The 14,396-nt window shown below is 36.9% G+C and overlaps 1 long non-coding RNA gene across 4 annotated transcripts; it reads left to right on the top strand.

Annotated features, from left to right (window-relative positions):
- Window positions 1-2,568: 2,568 nt before the first annotated feature.
- On the top strand, window positions 2,569-7,190 carry LOC309494643. Of its 4 annotated transcripts, none has more exons than XR_014204412.1 (6): window positions 2,569-2,846; window positions 3,311-3,398; window positions 3,814-3,881; window positions 4,063-4,159; window positions 5,057-5,170; window positions 7,093-7,190. It is a non-coding gene; the product is annotated as an uncharacterized lncRNA (long non-coding RNA). The 4 variants fall into 4 exon arrangements; XR_014204414.1 differs by lacking the exon at window positions 7,093-7,190 and adding an exon at window positions 2,996-3,052 and having other exon boundaries at window positions 5,057-6,285; XR_014204413.1 differs by lacking the exon at window positions 7,093-7,190 and having other exon boundaries at window positions 3,314-3,398; window positions 5,057-6,285.
- The last annotated feature ends 7,206 nt before the right edge of the window (window positions 7,191-14,396 follow it).

The following is a 14,396-nucleotide window of genomic DNA, read 5'->3' as shown; positions in this document are numbered from 1 at the left end:
GTCACTCAGTCTAAATGTTCTCTGCTCTAATGTTGGTGAAGGCTGTTTGCTTATAATATGACAAAATGATTTGAATTTGAATTGTGTAAATTTGAATTATTTGCAAGTGTAATCTAACTAAATTGAATTTTAGGTGGTAGTTTAAATAGTTCTGAATTTGATTTGTTTTAAACGAATATTGAACGTTTGAAATTTAACAAATTGAAATGTTTTTATGGCTGAATTTTATAGACATGTATTTTCAAACAGCTAGTTTTTTTGTTCTGAATTCGTATAGTGCAAATATTCAGTTTAAAAAAATACAGATTCAAGTTTTCAAGATGAAGAAATTCGGAACTTCAAATTCAGTTTTCTAAAATTCAAGTTCAAAAATTCAAGTTCAAAAATTCAAGTTCAAAAATTCAGATCTTACAGAAAGTAGGTCACAGGTCATCCACAGGGAAGAGTAAAGGATCTCAGATAAGTCGAACAGAGCATTTTGGCTGCACTGCAGTAGTTTTCTGCCGCAAACGCGGTGGTGGTTCAAGAGAATCCGTGTATCTTTCGTTCAGTCGTTTTTTTATTTAATATTAAGAGTAGAAAAATGAGAAAACAGCTTGAGTATTAGATTTCTTCTAATATTCTAGTAATAATAGTCCGCTGCAGCAGTTGCACGGAGCTTACAAAACGCGTGTATTGCAACTATAGGCTACATTTAATTTTCTCATCAAACAACTAGACTAACGAATGGCTCGGCACAACAGAAGACCCTAGAAAAAGGGCTTTCTCTCTGTGTAGACCAGCAGTTGGTCTGAATTTGCCTATTTTCTCGACTGTATAGGCTAAGTCACGTTTTATCATGAAATACGCTCTGATTTATTCCAAAGTGACTCAGGCATATATAATGCATTTAATGTTAAATAATCTAAATGTTGACTTTCAAAAGTAGGCGCGCCAAGAAGGCTATTCTCTGTATTTTGGTTCATTTTTGGTGAGCGCCAGAAAGATCTAAAGAGACCGAGACGCGCTAAAGCAGCGCATCATGTTGTTTTATTTATTTTTCAATGGCATGTGCATGCGACTTCTTTTCTGGCAAATACGGTCAGTTAAAAAATGTTGCTGTATTGTTACAGTACATTTTACTGTTTCGGATGATGTCATATTATCTGTATGACTATAAATAACAGAGTATTAAGTTATTTCCCAGCAGTGGAACAAATCCAAGTGATGGCGCTCGCGCATCGCGCTCTCACACAGCATAGTATCAGTTCTGGCGTTGCTTCATATCGCAGACTGTTCATTATCAAAATGAAACACAGTCAACCAAACATATAAAAAGTTATTCTGCATAATTTAATTGGTCTGTTGTACAATATGAAGGGCAAGCTGTGCCGCACACAGTCCTACTTGTTATTCCAAACATTTCCCTTGATGTGAAGACGCTGATTTAGCCTATACGTGTATTTTGGGACTCGACTGAAGTATGACGCCTTTTTATTTGTATTATAATATAATATATTAAAATACATAATCTTCTGAGTTTTATGATGTAGGCCTTGTGTGTTTTATTAAAATGTATTATAATTTACATCTCAAAAGGATGCGCTTTGTGCATTCTCTGACATTATATTTATTTATTTGATTAATATTGAGTATCAATTGATGTTAAACAAAACGGTGTGTTATTTTCTCTGGCAACTAAACTTTCAAAAAAAAAAACGTCCAAAAAAAAACTTCCAAAGCAAAGCCATTGTGCGTTCTCTCCTCGCTCCGCAGCTTTTCCACACAGATTTTGAGAACTGGCCAGCTAAAAAAAATAGGCCAAAGAAGTAGACTAACGGCTAGTGTCCGGGAAATGCGAGGTACGTTCATATTTATAAATAAACATAACTGATTTTGTCTACACCTAAATACATTTCCTAATAATAACAGTGATTAAGCCCAAATGTGGGTGGCGGTAATGAACACAATATGTTTTTTTTTTGTTTATTAGTTTTTTTGCCCAAATGGTCTCCACTCTATGCATTTTGTAACAATACAGCAACATTTTTTAACTGACCGTATTTGCCAGAAAATAAGTCGCATGCACATGAGTGCAAGTCACACTGGATCATGTTGAGAGAGAAAGGCGTCATAATTATTATTATTTTTTTATATATTAGCCTATTCAGCAATAGTGTAAAAGACCTGTAAATAAAATACAGCATTTACATGATAAACACTATTAACATGTAGGCTATGTGTTGCCTATTTTACTTTCCCTTAATGAAAGACAAATGAATGCAAAAAACAACAAGAATGAAAAATAAGTATGTAGGCTAGGCTATAATAAAATAATATATAGGCTACAGACTATAAAAATAGCCTATATTGTGCCCTTTATAAACGCCAAGCCTAAACAAATTTATTTAAATCGAAACGGTCGCGCATCTCTCATTCAGTCAAAAGTTTTCATTGCAATGTAACATGTGGATGCTAACTATTAATATAAAGAAGGCTTCATACTTCAGTCGAGTCCCAAAATACACTGATACAATGAACAATGAAAATACAATGAACAGTCTGCGATATGAAGCAACGCCAGAACTGATACTATCCCAGATAGCACACGTACGTCGGGCCGACGTTGGCCTAACATCGAGCGTCGGCCTCCCTCCCTATAACATCGCAAAGGCGTCGGCCAGGCGTAGGCAGATCTCTTGTCAGACAGTGCTCTATTTCCCAGCTCCGTTACGTCGGCTTTTGGTCGGCCCACTATACGGGAGGCCGATGTCGCGTTGTGCGCGTGAACTTTCAAGTCGCTTTCAAACACTGGAGCGGCCGCGGCGCAGAGTTGCCATGGAAACGCCGCGGGACCACTGCGACTGGTAAGCAAGAAAACTCCCTCTCTCGCTGTTGTTTTCACTGCTTTCAGGTGATATTAGTCTCTAAAATCACACGGATAATACACACAACTGTTCTTGACACTTCTCTTACTTGTAATTGATACGCTTATGTTGAATATTTACTTTTATAGACATGGCTTTGTGTCTTCGGAAAAAGTCTGTTAGCATCTCAACCGTTTTCAGAAGAGGTAAGTTAAGCTAACGTTAAAGTTAACTCGGTTGAGCTTTTGTTTATGAAAGTTTGGGCTTTTAATCACCTCTTTTGTGTATATGAGAGGTTTTGTAAAGGTTTTACTTGGAAGTGAGCTAATTTATTTTACACAAACGTAAACATAAACGTATGTAATCGGTGACGTCACTTACATGGAGTGATAAAATTGGTTAAAACTATGTTAGCTCAGTGGTAAACAAAATTTGATAAAAAAAAAAATGTTCTGTGATTTCAGCAGCAACAAAATAACCCATAATAGAGGGAAAGCTCCACGACTTCAACATTTCTGAAGAAAGCTGCTGCCAGAGAAGTAGGAAATACAGGTAGGAAATCCAAAACTAAAGAATTAATTATTGATTTTAGGAAACAGAGCCCCCCTCTTCCCCTCACTATCATTGATGGCCAACCTATTGAGATAGTACAAGAATACAAGTAGCAGCTACCATGGCACAATAATTGATAGTAAGCTATGTTTTGAATCACACACTGATGCTGTTTGTGCCAAAGCCCACCAGCGAATGTATTTTTACCGTAGACTGAGGAATTTTAACATTGACCCCACTTTGATGAGAATGTTTTATTCTTGTTTTATTGAGTCTGTTTTAACCTTCTGTTTTATCTGCTGGTTTGGTTCCTTGTCTACAAAAAACAAAAAACGATTAGAGAGTATTGTTAGGACATGTAGCAAGATTGTAGGCATTAACTTTCCCCCTCTCTCACACACATTTACTCCAACAGAGTGGCAAAGAAGGCAGCTGACCCTAGTCATCCTTTGTCCTGCCAGTTCAAGCTACTTCCCTCAGGCCGTAGGTACTCCATGCCCAGATGCAGGTCAAATAGATTCAGAAACTCATCTCAGAAAAGCATTTCACCTCTGCTGTAGCTTATATATAATATAGCTTAGCTATAGCTTCTTACTTGTAATAAACCTGGCATTATATAATAATATTGTTTGGCTCTGTGACAAATGGATTGTTGTGTCCCTAGATCCTTCAATGTTGATGCCCTGGCCTCCACCGTAGCAGAGTTGGGTGGATCATCATCTCGGATCATCATCTCTAAGGCGCTATGAACCATATGATTAGTAAGTAAAACTTCAAACATACACTAATGTCAAACATACACTAATTGTGTTGGTAAAAAAATTGTGTTTTGAAAGAAGTCTCTTATGTTCACCAAGACAATAATATTGTGAAATAACAAATTTTAAATAACTGTTTTCTATGTGAATATATTGTAAAATGTAATTAATTCCTGTGATCAAAACTGAATTTTCAGCATCACAGCTTCAGATGATCCTTCAGAAATCATTCTAATTTGATGATTTGACGCTCAAGAAACATTTATGATTATTACCAGCTTTCATTTTCTCAAAGGCAGAGCAGGATACCCAGGGCTTGGTTTACACCTATCACAATTTCTAGCCACTGGGGGACCATTGGCAGGCTAGGGGAACTCATATTAATGTTAAAAAACCTCATAAAGTGAAATTTTCATGCCATGGGACCTTTAAGCGTTTTCTACCAGTTTTCTATTTGAGGAAAACGCTTAACTGTACATAGCAGTCTATTTTTAATTAGTATGGTGTTTACTGAGTTATCATTTATTTATTTTAATATCACTGTCTATACGTTAAGTCACGTTCTGCGTGTGCAAATCTTTAAATTCAACTTTGGACTTGTATTTTACAGGGGACAAGTTCTCAAATTCACATCTTTATGCTCTCGAGTTTTGCTACTCTTTTACTTACATAAATAACCTCCCTGATAATGTTCGGGGCTCAGACACACTCTCCCAATTTAAATCTAGACTAAAGACACAACTCTTTAGCCAAGCATTCAATTAACACATCTCATAATCTTGTTTTACAGTTAATATGTGATGAAATAGTAAAAAGTGCACATGATCATCTTTTGCCTGAAATAATATGAACTGCAGCTATGCTAATCTTTCTCCTGTTGTTTCCCTGTTTCTATATCAGGATGCTCAGCAAGTTCACTAGAGATTATAGCAGCTCCAGTTTGGATCCAGCCTCACTTGTGAAGACTTCAGATGATGGCAACTATAGATGGACACAAAACTGCCAGATATTAAGGTGGGGTAAGCGATATTTCAAAAACGCTGTTGGACACTGTTGATATTTGGAATGAACCCAAACAAACACACCCCTCTCTTCAATGCTCCACCTCCAAAACTCACCAGATTTCCCAGCAGCCGCATCACATTATTGGTGTAAATAACTAATTTATGTTATTGCATGACCTGCTCAATAAAAGCGCAACACTAAGAACGTTTCAGGAAACACGTTATTAATTATGATAAGGGCTGAATTTCCCGAAACCTTCTTAATGCTACGTCGTTCCTAAGTTATACCTTAAGCTGTACCTTATTGTTAATACGTGTTTCCTGAAACATTCTTAGTTAATTGTACCTTCTGTAAGTCATACGTTCGGATATTTCCCCACCAGTTAATCAAGTGTGACAACACCGGTAATACCATAATAGAAGTGACGCGCATGCGATGCGGCGTGCTCGTTTTTCCAGGCGCACATATGCCACAGTGAGATGAAAACATCTCAACTTTTCAGAATGCCACAAGCGCACCGCAGGTCATGTGACAAAAACCAACCGATCAGCTTTGGCCTTTCCGTAACAACATGGAAAACTCGGCCGAACAGCTGATCATAGCTGTACAGGGCGAGTTTTTATTTCTCATCTCCATAAATATATCTAGTAGTAAAGCTAATGCGAGGGCTAGAAATCAATTATTCCTTTGCTGATACTTCCTTGTCATCATGGAGAGCGCAGTTCATGGTTGCATAGCAACGACAGACGCCACGGGAGCGCAAGTCCTTTTAGAAAGGAGAGAGCGCTTTCCACACGTTTTTAGACGCGATATGTGAACGGCCCCTAATTCAGGGTAAACTGAGAATCTATTTGGTTTAAAATCGTTTTTGTTTTGTTTAAAATGGAGATCACGATAACATACATCAGAATAACATGTTCTAGTCTATTTAAAAAAAAGATACTCATTTGAATCATTAATTCAAACACTTTAAAACCAATTAATTCAGTGTCTCATTCATAAACACCTGGGCTGCGTTTCCCGATAGCGTTGTCTCTTAGCATGCTACGAAGACTCTTAAGGTATAACTTAACTAAAGGTATACCATTTATAGGCGTGTTCCCCGAACCATACCTTAGAAAGCTATTTATAAAAAATTTTTTCATTATGACAATAATTAATTCTACATTTACAATAAACTGCAAGGTGCCAGCTTTCAAATGAGATCATACTTGTGTTTTTAGTACAAAGGGTTCATGAACTGTATCTGTTTCAGTTTGGGTATGTCATTTCTGGGGATTTTTCAAAAGTGGGGTTGCAGCTTAACAGGTTAACTAAAGGGATACCATTTATAGGCGTGTTCCCCGAACCTTACCTTAGAAAGCTGCTAAAGATATTCCTTCTTACGTGTGACGTTACCCAGTGCTGCCCGTGGCGATGCTGCTGAATCTGCTGATATCGATGGCTCGAGAATCAATTATTCACTCGTGCAGGGGCTGCTTCACTGCGTTATGTGAGAAAGCGGTGTTCTTTATAAAAGCAATTCAGAAATGTACGCGGGTTGGGTGAGAAAAAACACTGACATTATGGATTCGGATGGCAATAAAATCACAGACTTACACCTGTAAATGTTTAAAATACCATACGAACCCATGAGAAACAGTTAGCGTCTACTTACAACTTAACTGACATTCTGCTTTCACTGGCCTTTGAAAGCGCTCCGCGGACGGCGCCGTCTTTTAGAACAACTATTCGCTGTATCGCTGCCGTAGTTTGAGCAAACTCCCCACCACAATCATTCCCTTTAAATAGACTATTAAACCTATTAAACTATTAAATGGTTTGCCAGCTGATGTACCTTTGGTTGTTGTTAAATTTTTAATTATATTATCCAGTGTAATGACAATTTTATTCTTAGCTTTAGTCCTAACTGCTTTTTCACTCTGTTACAGGTTGCCAGGTAGAATCCTTCTCTACATTGTTGCTGTTCCTTTTTGATCCCTTTTCTCCTGGAGTTCTTTCTGGTGTCATTAAAATGTCTTAACTTGAATTGTGTCTGTTCATTATACTAGAGACAGTTACACACAACATTAAGAAGATATTTTTCAATGTCAGTATAGCCTACTTTTTTCATATTGGATAGTCAAGTAACTCCAGGGCTGTATATATGTACATAGACATTGAGGGGGACAAGTCTATAATTATATCAATAATAACAATAGTATGTCAATAGTTAGAAATGGCCAAACTGGAAATTCAGTATTGGAAATTCTTTCTCCGCTGTTTTTAGAATGGCAAAAAGGTTTAAAAGTTACATTTTAGGCTGGTCTACCTTACAGCGACCATCCAAATAGATAGCCAATCAAATCATAGAGGGCGGGGTTTACTGTTCACAGAAGCAGAGCATGTATTCCATCAGTTTAACGTTGAAAGAGTGCAAGGTAAGATGAAACTGTAAAACTACTCCACTTTTTTTCTTGAATATGGCCATTTTGAGTGATGAAAGTTGCATGTGTTCAGTATCAAAGCTATTTTATCAATTTAAGTCTCGGGGCAATGTTGACTACAGTTTATGTGCTGCTGAGTGAGTGTTGCAGCGCGATCTCCGCTCTGTGTGTGTGTGTGTGTGTGTGTGTGTGTGTGTGTGTGCGTGCGTGCGTGTGTTCGTAAGTGCGTGCGTCAATGAAAGCACCGCATGGTGTCTAAAGCCTGTTTTATGCTTCTGCGTCGAATCGACGGCGTACCCCCGCGGACCCCTCTGCGTCGACGCGAACCTCGACGCGACCCCTCCGCCGTAGCTTGACGTGCACCTCCAAAAAATTGTAACTACGCGTCGCGGTGACGCAGACCGCAGGGGCTGTGATTGGTCAGATTATACATCATTTCCGGAATAAAATATATTAAAATAGAAAACAGTCATTTTAAATTGTCATAAAATATGTTTTGTTTTATTGTTTTTTATATACTAAACACAGCCTTGGTGAGCAGAAGAGACTTCTTTTAAAAACATTAAAAATCTTACCGATCTAAAACTTTTGACCGGTAGTGTATATGTATATATTTATATATATTCTTTTCTTTTTTTGTTGTTGCTAGAAATAAACTTCAATCAATCAAATCAATGTTTGTTTTGGAAAAAAGTTTGTTGTTTATTTACAATACAATGTTCACGGGTACATCATGGATATCAAGTAATTAACCAAGTCTGCCACGGGACACTACATTATCCTGCCATGGCACCGTGGTCGAACCCATTTTGTAGCCCAACCCGGTGATCTGTTGGTTTGCACCCGAAGATAAAATCTTTAAAGTCACTGCCAGTCTCTGAGCGAGGTCAATAGGCATACTGTGTGTAGTCTGATGCTGTATTAACGGCTTTAAACGATGAACAAGATCGTCAAATCGACCTTTCGACATCCGAAAATACTTAAAGTGCATTTCTTCGTCCAAGTCCCTCAGCGGTCGAACAACCGTAACAAATTCGCCAATCCTTCCCCTGTCTTCGTGCACTGGTCGTACAGACCACCTTCGCTGACGTCTTCTTTTTCTTCTACGATTAAACATTTGCAATAAAATCGTTTGTTGTTCAACGTTGATTAGCTCCAGCTGCGACAACACTCTCTCTCTTTCGCTCGCCATTGTCGGAAATGAAAAAGCGGAACCGGCGCATGGAACCAAAACAAACTAGGAAAGAGATTCGCGAACCACACCACCCCCCTAGCGTTCTGGCGGTGAAATGCACCGCGATGCAACGCAACCCGACGCAGAACCATAAAACGGTCACGACGCCGTTGGAGTGACGGCGTAGCTACGCCGTGGAGTTGACGCAGAAGCATAATGAGGGCTTAAGGAGTAGCCCGAAGGGGAGTTCCGAAGATGGCGCTCTGACTGTACGTGCTTTGAAGAGCTCCGCAAATTCAAACTATTAATTTGATTTGTAGTGCGGTAAGAAAAACTGTTTATCTTTCTTTTGGTGTATACGAGACTTTTACAACGTCTAAAGTGACTCAAAATGGGAAAATCTGAAAAAAGAAAGAACAAGAATGTAGGTCAAGCCAAAGCTAATCCTGCTAAAGCTACATCGACAGAACAGCAAGTTTCAAACAATCTTTTGAGTGACAATTTACATGATTACCTCGAGTCAGAAATGGATTGTGCAGATATTATGCCTGCTGAAGTAGTTTTCCCTCCTCTGCCTGAAACGCCTTGTAAGTCTCCTGTTATAAAACAGCGGAAAATAGAAAGCACTGATACCGCTAATGTCCTCTCACAACTCAAAGAACTCTCGATTCTAATTAATAATCGTTCTGATGCCCTGGAACGAATGGTGGCGGAGAATGCACGAGCGATCGCGAGCATGAAAGAGACCGTTAACGAAAACACCAAACAGATAGCCGACGTGAAGACAGCTGTTGAGTTTGTATGTGCTGAAGTTAATGACGTTAAAAGTAAGCTCGGTGTAACGGAGAAACAAGTGAAGAAGATTGAGGCGATATCATCTGAGCATGAACAGCGGTTATCTCATCTCGAAGGATATACACGTCGTTGGAATCTGAGAATCTACGGGATCCCTGAAAAGGAGAGGGAGGATGTTCGGGAGAGGGTTATCCAGGTCTGTCAGCAGCTTTTACCTGAAGCAAAGGACAAACTTCCATACACTGTAGATACCGTACATCGACTTGGGCGTAAACAAGCGAGCAACGACAAGCCTAGAGGGATCATCTTTCAGTTTACCTCGCGCTTCTACCGGGATGCCATTTGGCGGGCAGCGAAGGACTCTCCTTTTCTCAGGAAAAACAACTTAAAATTGTCTGAGGATCTTTCCCCGACAGATAGAGAAAAGAGGAACAAACTATGGCCTCTTGTGGACAAAGCGCGGCGGGACAACAAGCGGGCATACTTTGTAGGAGGAAGAGCTTTTGTGGATGGCACCGAAATTTTTCCACCAACTTGAGTTTCCTTCTACGATTGTTTATTTAACTGCTTCACTATGCAGTAAACTGCACTTTTGCCGATTCAGGATTTTTATAACGAACTAGAGTTCATATCCACGCGAAGCAACTACGCCCTCAAGTCAGGCATTTTGTTACTTTGGGGTATAACCCTGTTTATGACATTTAACGTTGCACTCTATTAAAATGTCACTGGGTTTAACTTAATAGCCCACATAATTTGCCAAACAAAACGAGGTGTTCTAGGGATTTTTGTTTGTTTGCCACGTTTGTTACGGGTTCTTCTGTTTTGAAGTTAATATTTTGTGGTTACGCCTACTTTTTGTACTGCACTACATCAATATACTGTTTTTTATTGTAGTTTGCTGTGCTCATATTTAGGCACATATTTCTTTAGTCCGATCTCAACGAGTTATTTGTATTAGCTTAAATCTAAAAAAAACTCTTTTTTTTTCTTTCTCTCTTTATTTTTTCCTTGATGGTTCTTTCTATTCACTCACTTAATGTTAGAGGGCTAAGAAACCTTACTAAACGAAAAGCTATTTTTTTGTACCTTAAACAGTTTAATTCAGATTTTTATTTTTTACAAGAATGTCATTCAATTAAAGAAGACTTTCGTTTTTGGAGATCACAATGGGGCTTGGACATGTGGATGTCACATGGAACGTCAAGTTCAGCTGGAGTTTGCATTTTACTTCATCGCTTTAAGGGGAAAATTCTGTTTTCTGACTGTGATCCGAGTGGTCGGTATATTTGCCTCCTACTTGAAATCTCAGATATGATGTTTATTGTCACAAATCTTTATGGTCCTAATCAACAAAAAGAAAATGAAGATTTCCTTCATCGAATGGAAGAACGTATACTTTTATTGTTAAATAACTACCCCAACTCTTATTTGGTTTTCGGAGGAGATTTCAATGTGGTTATGGACAATAATTTTGATAGATGGCCCCCAAAATCTAATAATTCTAATTCCTACTTAAAGATGTTCATACAAAGATTTTCTTTGGTTGATAACTGGAGAGTATCTCATCCATCTTTAAAGGTATTTACATGGAATAACAAGTCTTTTTCCTGCCAATCTCGCATTGACCTATTTCTTGCTTCTAAAGAGCTGCATAATATTTCAACTGATATTATACCTTCACCTTTGTCTGATCATAAATGTATTTCTATTTGCATCCCTCTTTCAACTACTGTTAATTCATCTAGTACTCCCTCCTATTGGAAACTTAATAACTCAATTCTTGCCTATGATGAAGTTAAAAACAAAATTGATGAAATTATAACAAATTATTGGAACAAAGCTAAGGAAGAAGATAACTACTGCAGCAATTGGGAGTTAGCTAAATATGAAGTCTGTAAATATTTTCGAAAATTCAGTAGTGAATTAGCTAAAAAGAGGAAGTCTAATGAGAGTATTGTTATTTGTAAAATTGCTAGTCTTCTAGGTAAAAATGTGGAAAATATCACTGATCTTGAAAAAGCTGAACTTGCTGAACAGCAAAACCAATTAGATAAAATATATAAATATAAAGCTGAAGGAGCTTACGTCCGATCGCGCAGAAAGTGGCTTGAGGAGGGTGAACAAAGCTCTGCTTATTTTTTTCGTTTAGAAAGACAACAAGCTAAAACTAGTAATATAAATAAACTCATGATTGATGGAGTATTAAATGAAGATCAAAAAGTAATTGGAAAATTCTGTTCTAAATTTTACACAGATTTATATACATCTAAATTTTGCCAACAAGACACGACTAATTTCTTTGAGTCTCTTCAGAATGTACGGCAATTGAATATGGTAGATAAAGAATTATGTGATGCTCCTATTACCATGAATGAGATTGTAGATGCAATTAATTCATTAAAAAATGGAAAATCTCCTGGCACTGATGGGCTCACCTCAGAGTTTTATAAATTATTTAGCAAAAAAATAGCACCATTTCTATTAGAGGTTTTTAGACAAAGTGTAGAGAAAACATTTCTTCCTCCCACCCTATGTCAAGGAATAATAACCCTAATTCCAAAGCCAAATAAAGATCCCCTTTTCATTGATAATTGGCGCCCAATCACTCTACTAAATAATGACTACAAAATAATAGCTTTAGCTTTGGCCAAAAGATTAAAATGTGTCCTAAATTCCATTATTGATGAAACACAGTCAGGATTTCTTCCAAACAGACATATATCAAACAACATACGCTTAATTTTAGATCTATTGGACTACTCATATTTAATCTCAAAAGAAAGTTTTATTTTATTTTTAGACTACTATAAAGCATTCGACACATTAGAACATGAGTTTTTGTTTCAAGCACTAAATAGAATTGGTTTTGGTGACTCCTTCTGTAATATGGTCAAAATGCTGTATATGAACAGTAGTAGCTCCATTAAGTTGAGTAACGGTACCTCTCCCAGATTCTTCTTAAACCGTGGTGTTAGACAGGGATGTCCAGTATCTCCCTATCTTTTCTTAATTGTGACACAATTTCTTAGTTTACACATCAAAGCAAGCCATCTAAAAGGCATCAATATTGGCAATACAGAGATAATTATTAATCAGTTAGCGGATGATACTGCTCTGTTCTTAGAAGACTCTCTGCAAATACCAGCAGCCTTACGTACTCTTCATCTCTTTTCTAAAGCTTCTGGCCTACATCTTAATCTTAATAAATGTGAACTACTTCCAGTAAAAAACAGTATGTTCTCTTCAATTTGTGGTATTGCAGTTAAAAACTGTGTTACATATTTGGGTATACAAATAACAAAAGATAACTCTAGATGCTCTGCTAATCTGGACCCAATTATTATAAAAACAAAGAAACGCCTTAACTGCTGGCTGCAGAGAGACCTTTCTTTGAAAGGCAGAGGTTTGCTTGTTAAAGCAGAAGGTTTGTCTCGCCTTACTTATGCTGCTCAGTCACTGTACATTGATAAGCGCACGTGTAAAATTATTGATGGAATCTTAGTTAAATTTTTATGGAAAAACAAATCCCATTATTTGAAAAAGTCAGTGATACTGAATTCTCAAAAAAACGGTGGCTTAAACTTCATTGATTTTAGTTTACTAAATAACACAATTAAAATAAATTGGCTTAATCGATTCATTAAAAATCCCTCCTCTATTTGGAATATTTTCCCTCAGCTTGTCTTCTCGCAACTTGGTGGTGCAGAGTTTGCTCTAATGTGTAATTATGATATTTATAAACTCCCTGTCAAGCTATCTAACTTTCATCAACAAGTTCTTTTGGCATGGACTCTCATATACAAGCACAACTTTTCTCCTCATCGGTGTTACATATGGAACAATAGGAGTATTTTATTTAAAAATAAATCTTTGTTTTATAACCATTGGTTTAGTAATGGCATATTTCATGTTAGACAGCTTTTTAATAACGAAGGTCTGCTTTTTAGGTATGCAGAATTCCTTTCAGAATATAATATACCTGTAACTCCCAAAGAGTTTGCCACAGTTATGGATGCTATTCCATCTGGCATACTCATGCTTTTCAAAAATAACACACTCTCGTTGGGTTCGTTATCTTTTCTTGAACCTGTCAACACTCCTATTGGTGAGACATGTTTCACTGAAAAAAAAGGAAGAAATTATAAAGTGAGAGTTCTATTCCTTGAGAACATTATTTCTGCCCCTCCTGCAATTTCATATTGGAATGGTCTTTTTGATAATTTAGATTGGAAAAATATATGGTCCGTACAACAAAGATTTCTCCTCACAAACAAAGTAAAAGAAATATCCTTTAAATTAATTCATAATATTTACCCAGTGAAAAAATTTCTTAAAAAAAAATTTAATTTTGATTCTGACACTAATTGCTCTTTCTGTCAGAATGACACTGAAACTATTATTCACTTGTTTTGGTCATGCAGATATACTTTGCAACTTTGGAAAGATATTAGTTGGTTTATCTCAAGCAATATCTTGCAAAAATTTTCTATGAATCCCAAAACTGTTATTTTTGGCTTTTTTGAAGCGGATTCAAATGCTTGCTTTATAATAAATTTAATTATTTTCCTATGTAGATTCTATATTCACAAATGTAAGTTTTCAAATTGCAAACCAATTTTTTTGGTATTCTTACAAGAGATGAAAAATTATTTGATTACAATCTCTTCCTCTCTTAACCCAAAAGCACTCAGAACATGTATGATTTGCAAGACATACAAACATTTTTCCTTACTAAATGTTTAGATATCTTTTCATTTAAGTAATGCCCTCTGTCTTTCTTTTTTGTCTTGTTTTTGTTTCTTTTATTCTATTTACATCACTGTCTAACTGTTTTTTG

Source organism: Leuciscus leuciscus, assembly GCF_965113295.1.
Source record: "Leuciscus leuciscus genome assembly, chromosome: 3".
Classification (NCBI taxonomy): domain Eukaryota; kingdom Metazoa; phylum Chordata; class Actinopteri; order Cypriniformes; family Leuciscidae; genus Leuciscus; species Leuciscus leuciscus.
The sequence above is the reverse complement of the archived record's forward strand: the minus strand, read 5'-3'. Positions and strand labels throughout refer to the sequence as shown.